The sequence below is a fragment of the Spea bombifrons genome, chromosome 10, assembly GCF_027358695.1.
Source record: "Spea bombifrons isolate aSpeBom1 chromosome 10, aSpeBom1.2.pri, whole genome shotgun sequence".
In the NCBI taxonomy this organism is placed as follows: Eukaryota; Metazoa; Chordata; class Amphibia; order Anura; family Pelobatidae; genus Spea; species Spea bombifrons.
The window spans coordinates 38,922,535-38,931,022 of record NC_071096.1 but is presented as its reverse complement, the minus strand read 5'-3'; positions in this window follow the sequence as shown (position 1 = coordinate 38,931,022).

Sequence of the window (8,488 nt, the reverse complement as noted above, 5' to 3'; positions counted from 1 at the left end):
CGCCACAATGCTCCGGTGAAAACGCTGGGCCAGGTTAACCCTTTAATAAACATCAAAAATATAAGAAATATATTCGCCTTAAAGACAGTACGCTCCGGCCACTTCAGTAACTGCCCTGATGCTGCTTTATTCGACTGACCAGTCTACGGCACTCGCTGCTTCTGCAGAGCCAATCAGGTACAGACACAGCTTATATATATTTACATATACAGGAGTCACCTGGGATCGATCCAGCAGCCCTTTCTGCTGTGAGTCAGGCGCCGAACCATTACTCCGCGAGACAGATTTTTTTTTTTTTTGCCTCCCAGTGGATATATGATGGCTGCCTATATATGAGGTTCTGTGAGTCAGGATCAGGCATTATATAACCATGGAGAGTGACAATGTCTGGCTATCTTGTGGTGTAGAGGTTAGGACCCTAACCTAAGATCCAAAAGCTTGTTGGTTTGATCCCCATCTAAGTATATAGCGCTATAGGGGCTGTGTGGGTAACTGAGATTGTGTGTGTGTGTGTGTGTTTCTGTTTTTACATTTTATGTCCACAGGCAGGCATCATATGTCCATTGGGAGGAATCATTACCGGGTATCTTGTGGCGTAAAGGTAAGGCGACCTTATGATCTAAAAGGTTGCTGGTTCGATCACCGTGTAAGTATATAGTGCTATAGGTGCTGTGTGTGTTTTGGTTTTTAGATCGGCGGATTTGAGGATATCTATCGCGGACGAGCTCATTCAGGTCGCTGCTCTTGCGGCTCGGTGCTAGGCGCTTTGCCTGCCATGTAGTTGGTCCTTGGTTCTAATCTCCATGAGTCCTAGTAGGTAGGTGGTTAGATAAGTGGGCTGGGTGGGCGCGGCGGTGTGGTGTGTGAACGGAGTATGAGTATGATCGGTGGTGTGTGAACGACGTGCGGGTCGGGACAAATGGGACTTAGAACCAAGAGGCGAAGCACCTAGTTTTTTGTCCCCGAATGTAAATATAATTAATGTAAAAATATAACGTTTCAGTGTTTATTTATTTTGAGCAGCAGGTAAGTTGTTTCTAGTGGGAATCGAACCTGTGCTCCGCAGCACCATAGGCATCACAGCTACCTGCTATGCCACCAGGCAGCTTGACTGTGTTGTTTCCCACGTACATATTATGCCTGACCCGCGAAAACTTTAACTATACAGATGGTCTTTATAACAGCATCCAGCAATCAGCGGGAAATAGAGCCAACAACCTGCTGGATGTAAATTAACACAATTACCCTCTACGCCACCAGATAGCTAGACTGTGTGCCTCCTCCTCACTCACATACACTCAAAAGAACCCACTCTGTGGACGTGGAACATACAGGCATAATATGGTCGCGGGAAGGCAGAAAGTGCAGCTTCTTGGTGGTGTAAAGATTATGCCGCTATCTATAATATGCAGCTGAGATGATTCTAACCCTCTTGCTGTCTCCAGGGGTGGCAAAGGGAGAGAGAGAGACACAGAGACAGACATAGGCAACACTTGGAGAGACACACAGGGACAGCTAAAGGTGGCAGAAAGAGACAAACCTGGAGACACCTCGAGGAGGTAGAGAGAGACACACAGAGACACCTAGAGGAGGCAGAGAGAGACATACAGAGACACCTAGAGGAGGCAGAGAGAGAGACACACCTGGAGACACCTAGAGGAGGCAGAGAGAGACACACGGAAATAGCTACTTAGCTATAGGTGTCAGAGACACACAGGGGGCAGGTATAGGTGGCAGACACACACAGGGGGCAGGTATAGGTGGCAGACACACACAGGGGGCAGGTATAGGTGGCAGACACACACAGGGGGCAGCTATAGGTGGCAGAGACACACAGGGGGCAGGTATAGGTGGCAGACACACACATGGGGCAGGTATAGGTGGCAGACACACACAGGGGGCAGGTATAGGTGGCAGAGACACACAGGGGGCAGGTATAGGTGGCAGAGACACACAGGGGGCAGCTATAGGTGGCAGAGAAATACAATGGGCGGTTACAGCGATTCACAGCCAACTATCTGCCCCCAATCCTTCCTCCTCCTCCGGTTGGGAAGCCCTTTGGTCTCACGCCTCGTCCTTTCCCCTCCGAACTCTTTCCCCCTCAGCTCAGCCTCTCTTAGGTTCCCCCCACAGTTGGCCGCTGACCGGCCGCCACCTTCCGCTTTCGCACATCTTGTCACTCAGAGCCGTCACTGTGTTCGGGGGGAGAGGTGACAGGTCTCGCCCGGGGTTCCTGCTACCGCCGCCGCTTCTCCTCCGGGTACACGTCACCAACCAGGGCCGCAGCCGGAACTGTCACGTGATCGTCGCGCTGCCTACCGGGAAGTGTAGTCGTGCAGGGCAAACTGGGGCAACAGAAGCAGGCATGGCACCTCTGTCAGCGGGCAGCAGACGGTAACAGGGGGCAGAGGGCAGCAGACGCAGGTAGGGGCAGCTGACAGAGGACGGCAGGAGACAGTGAGCAGGGGACAGCTATCAGGGCCCAGGTGACAGAGGGCAGGTAGGACATACAGGATGCTGTGCGAGTCAGATATTCTTCAGTGATGTCATGTTCGTAACAGAGCAGAAAAGCACCACCTCAGAGGCCACACCGCAGCCACGGGGGCCACAATGCATACATGCCCCACAGTGGCGTCAGGGCTGACTGGAAATTAAAACCAGCCCTGGTAATAATTGAATCCCATCTTCCATGGTACCGTTTTTGGGGACACTGCGCATGGCGGGTTCTGGCCCCAATATTTCATGTTAAGAATAGGGGTAAACCCTGTATTTTAAAGCGGGTGTATATGTCACATTTTAGGGCGGGTGATTATGATTATATGCAGAGCAGACGGGCACTCTGTCTCATGCCAACTGTTGGCGTAATGGTTATAACACCCGAATGGTTGGTGGTGGTTACCCCGGTGTAAGTATATAGCGCTATAGGTGCTGTGCGTGTTTATGTTTTTAGATCGGCGGATTTGAGGATATCTATCACGGACGAGCTCATTTGGGTTGTGGCTCGGTGCTAGGCGCTTTGCCTGCCATGTAGTTGGTGCCCGGTTCTGAGGCCTGCGAGTGGCTGTGAGTCTGAATGGTATGAGTATGAATGCGTTTGAGTATGAACAAAGTGGTGTGAGTGAAGTGCGTATAAATGTGAGTCAGGATGAATGGGAATAAGAACCAGACGGTAGTGCCGTAACTTTTTATGCCTGCGTGGAAATATGATTGCTTTGTGTAAAAATATCACACTGCTGCGTTTCTATATTTTTAAGTTCAGAGCCCTGAGCGTTTATTGTCTGAAAGGTTGCGTGTGAAGTGCCAGAAAAAGGAATCGAGCCGGCACTCCCCAGCACTATAAGTATCACAGCTAACCGTTACACCACCGGGCAGCTTTACTCTCTGCTTGTCACATGGATCTATGATGGCTGAATGTTCCACGGATACTTTAAAACATTCAATACACGCACAGCCACTATAACTCTACATACTTACATAGAAGAGTCACCTGGGATCGATCCAGCATTCCTTGCCACTGTGGGTCAGATGCTGAACCGTTACTCCGCGAGACAGTTGAGTATCTTTCGCCTCCCCGTTGGACATATGATGCCTGCCTATATGAGTCAGGATCAGGCATTATATAACCATGGGGAGAGAGCATGTCTGTCTATCTCGTGGCATAGAGGTTAGGTGCCTAACCTATGTTCCAAAAGGTTGCTGGTTCAATCCCGGTGTAAGTATATAGCGCTGTAGGTGCTGTGTGTGTTTTAGGTTTTTAGATCGGCGGATTTGAGGATATCTATCGCGGACGAGCTCATTTGGGTCGCTGCTCTTGCGGCTCGGTGCTAGGCGCTTTGCCTGCCATGTAGTTGGTCCTTGGTTCTAATCTCCATGAGTCCTAGTAGGTAGGTGGTTAGACAAGTGGGCTGGGTGGGCGCGGCGGTGTGGTGTGTGAACGGAGTATGAGTATGATCGGTGGTGTGTGAACGACGTGCGGGTCGGGGCAAATGGGACTTAGAACCAAGAGGCGAAGCACCTAGTTTTTTGTCCCCGATGTAAATATAATTAATGTAAAAATATAATGTTTCAGTGTTTATTTATTTTGGGTAGCAGGTAAGGTGTTTCTACTGGGAATCAAACCTGTGCTCCACAGCACCGTAGGTATCACAGCTACCCGCTACACCACCAGGCAGCTTGACTGTGTTGTTTCCCACATACATATTATGCCTGACCCGCGAAAACTTTAACTATACAGATGCCCTCCATAACAGCATCCAGCAATCAGCGGGCAATAGAGCCAACAACCTGCTGGATGTAAATTAACACAATTACCCTCTATGCCACCAGATAGCTAGACTGTGTGCCTCCTCCTCACTCACATCCACTCAAAAGAACCCACTCTGTGGACGTGGAACATACAGGCATAATATGGGTGCGGGAAGGCAGAAAGTGCAGCTTCTTGGTGGTGTAAAGATTATGCCGCTGTCTATAATATGCAGCTGAGATGATTCTAACCCTCTTGCTTTCTCCAGGGGTGGCAAAGGGAGAGATAGAGACACAGGGACAGACATAGGTAACACTTGGAGAGACACACAGGGACAGCTAAAGGTGGCAGAGAGAGAGAGAGACAAAACTGGAGACACCTCGAGGAGGCAGAGAGAGACACACAGAGACACCTAGAGGAGGCAGAGAGACAGACACACACAGAGACACCTAGAGGAGGCAGAGAGAGACACACCTGGAGACACCTCGAGGAGGCAGAGAGAGACATACAGAGACACCTAGAGGAGGCAGAGAGAGACATACAGAGACACCTAGAGGAGGCAGAGAGAGACACACCTGGAGACACCTAGAGGAGGCAGAGAGAGACACACCTGGAGACTTCTAGAGGACGCAGAGAGAGACATACAGAGACACCTATAGGAGGCAGAGAGAGAGACACCTGGAGACACCTAGAGGAGGCAGAGAGACAGACACACGGAAATAGCTACTTAGCTATAGGTGTCAGAGACACACGGGGGGGGCAGCTATAGGTGTCAGAGACACACAGGGGGCAGGTATAGGTGGCAGACACACACAGGGGAAAGCTATAGGTGGCAGATAGCGAGGCATTCATAGACACCGAAAACGCAACCGGGTACGCCGTGCGACCGCTCCGGAAACCGACCAAACGCAACTGCGAGAGAGTGCTGACTTCCGCAATTATAAAAACAAACAAGTTTTCTAGAGAGTCTCTCCAGGCCCCGTGAAAACGCTGAGCTCCCCCTGCTGGTTGGATACGGGTACTGCAGCCAACCATGCAAGTCAATGGAGCCCAGCTCACTGATCACAATGTGAAAAAAATAACATGTAAAAATAAGTAAAACAATAAATAAAAAGCTGTCAACAGGTGGAAATAATTCCCCACTGATGTCACCATCAGGAGAACAATCTGGTCCCAACAAAATGTAAATAGAAAGTATGAAGAAGTCCTAAAAGCGCTGTATCGTCACAAAAATCCTTGCATGGAAAGAGTGAAAATACTGGCATTATAAATACCCGTGGAGCGTCTAATGTTCAAAAATAAATATATGATATGATGCGGTAAATATATGATATGATGCGGTAAATATAGGATATGATGCGGTAAATATAGGATATGATGCGGTAAATATAGGATATGATGCGGTGAATTGACCGGCTTCACACATGGGGAGAAGGACCAGATGTGTGAAGCCAGTCAGTTCAATTCACGGCATCATATCATATATTTTTGAACATTAGACGCTCCACAGGTATGCAGCTAGGGTGACCGCATCATGTCTTTCAGGACACGTATAATTTCTACATATTGCTGACAGCCCAGATAAAATGCTGCCCTGCAGTATGGATAATGTACAACTGACTATAACTCTATGGAACCAACCATCGCATTAAGAGGCTTTTTGTAGCGGTAGCTCTAAGGTTACAGAGCTCCTTCAGTCCCCCCTGCGCTGTCCTCGGGGCGCGAGCTCGGTGTACCAGTCGGACCCTGATACAAGCTTTGTTCTTGGCATAGATGCTGGCATCCCCTCTCTTTGATGCCCTCCTCTCATTGGGCATCTGTGATGAGACCTACATACGAATTGTGCTGTAGAAGGAGACTCTCTTGCGGGTCCAAATGTCAAATTATTTCACCTATTCTGAATGTTTGAAATGTTTCTATTGTTTAAGTTATTTTATTTCTAGGAAGTTGCTGAAAAGGAAGAACCTCATTCACCTGAACACTGAATGTATCCGTTCCTCCTCTTTACTAACCCTGATTCTTTGAAAGACACAAAGTACCTCAATTCAGCGTTTATAGATATAAACAGGCCTTTCGCTCACATTCCCCTTTTCAGAAAAACAAAGGGGGAGCCATACACTTCGTATACATCATATACATCACATCATACACTTCGTATACATCATATACATCACATCATACACTTTGTATACATCATATACATCACACACTTTGTATACATCATATACATCACATCATACACTTCGTATACATCATATACATCACATCATACACTTCGTATACATCATATACATCACATCATACATTTCGTATACATCATATACATCACATCATACACTTCGTATACATCATATACATCACATCATACACTTCGTATACATCATATACATCACATCATACACTTCGTATACATCATATACATCACATCATACACTTCGTATACATCATATACATCACATCATACACTTCGTATACATCATATACATCACATCATACACATCGTATACATCATATACATATTATATATCATACACTTCGTATACATCATATACATCACATAATACACTTCGTATACATCATATTCATCACATCATTCACATCGTATACATCATATACATCACATCATACACATCGTATACATCATATACATATTATATATCATACACTTCGTATACATCATATACATCACATAATACACTTCGTATACATCATATTCATCACATCATACACTTTGTATACATCATATACATATTATATATCATACACTTCGTATACATCATATACATCACATCATACACTTCGTATACATCATATACATCATACACATCGTATACATCATATACATATTATATATCATACACATCGTATACATCATATACATATTATACATCGTATGCATCATATACATCACACCATACACATCGTATACATCTTATGCATCATATACACCATACACATCATATACATAGTACACATCGTATATATCACATACATTGTTTACATCATACACATATAAATCATACACATCGTATATATCATATACATCATACACATCGTATACATTGTATGCATCATATACACCATACACATCGTATACATCGTACACATCATACACATCAGATATCCCTTTACTACCCACTACTCCCCATTAAAGCATTCCAGATCCTATCCCTCCCCATCTCTCTGCCGTCAAAGCTATCCCAGTACCTCTACGCTAAACCTTTATATGTGAAACCTACCTATATTTGCTCTACTACTCCTGTCCCCCACATAGTCTTCCCTATTCCTATCACTCTAAACCAGCAAACTCAATCAACATGCACAACCTAACCAATCTTATTCCTATCATCTCCAACCATAAGCTACCTCCCGTCTTTAACTGCGCCCTATGGAGTGCCCGCTCGGTGTGCAACAAACTCGCTTGTATACATGACCTTTTTCTATCCCATGCTTTTAACCTCCTAGCTCTTACTGAAACCTGGATCCCCTCCCATGACGTTACCGCTTCTGCTGCACTCTCCTTCGGAGGACTACACTTCAGCCGCACTCCTAGGCCTGATGGCAGAAAGGGTGTTGGTGTAGGCATCCTTCTCTCACCTCACTGCACCTTCCAGAATATACCAAGCCCTCCCTCCCTCTCATTCGGTTCCTTTGAAGCTCACACAATCCGTCTTTTCTCTCCACTCTCTCTTCAAATTGCTGTCATATATCGCCCTCCAGGTCCTACCTCGCAGTTCTTTGACCACCTTTCTGCCTGGCTCCCTTTCTTCCTCTCTCCTAATATCCCCTGTCTTATTCTGGGTGACTTTAACATCCCTTTAGATATATCTAACAACTCTGCAAGCTCCAAACTCCTCTCCCTGACATCCTCCTCTGGTCTCTCTCAATGGACTAATTCCCCTACACACACTGAGGGACACTCACTTGATCTGGTTTTCTCCAGATCATCCTCCCTTTCAGACTTCTCCATCTACCCGTTCCCTCTGTCTGACCACCACCTTCTATCCTTTTCTCCAGTGCTAACCCCTAACAAGACAAACTTACAGCGCTCACCTCATACTTGTAGGCCATTACCAGAAAATACCATTACCCAACTGTCAGCCTCACTCGAACCTCTCTTACCTTCCATGTTAACCCTTTCCTGCCCAGACACAGCAGCCTCTTTTTACAACAACACACTTGCTTCATCCCTCGACACCATAGCTCCAATTACTACAAGTTACCCCCGACAATTTAAACGCCAAC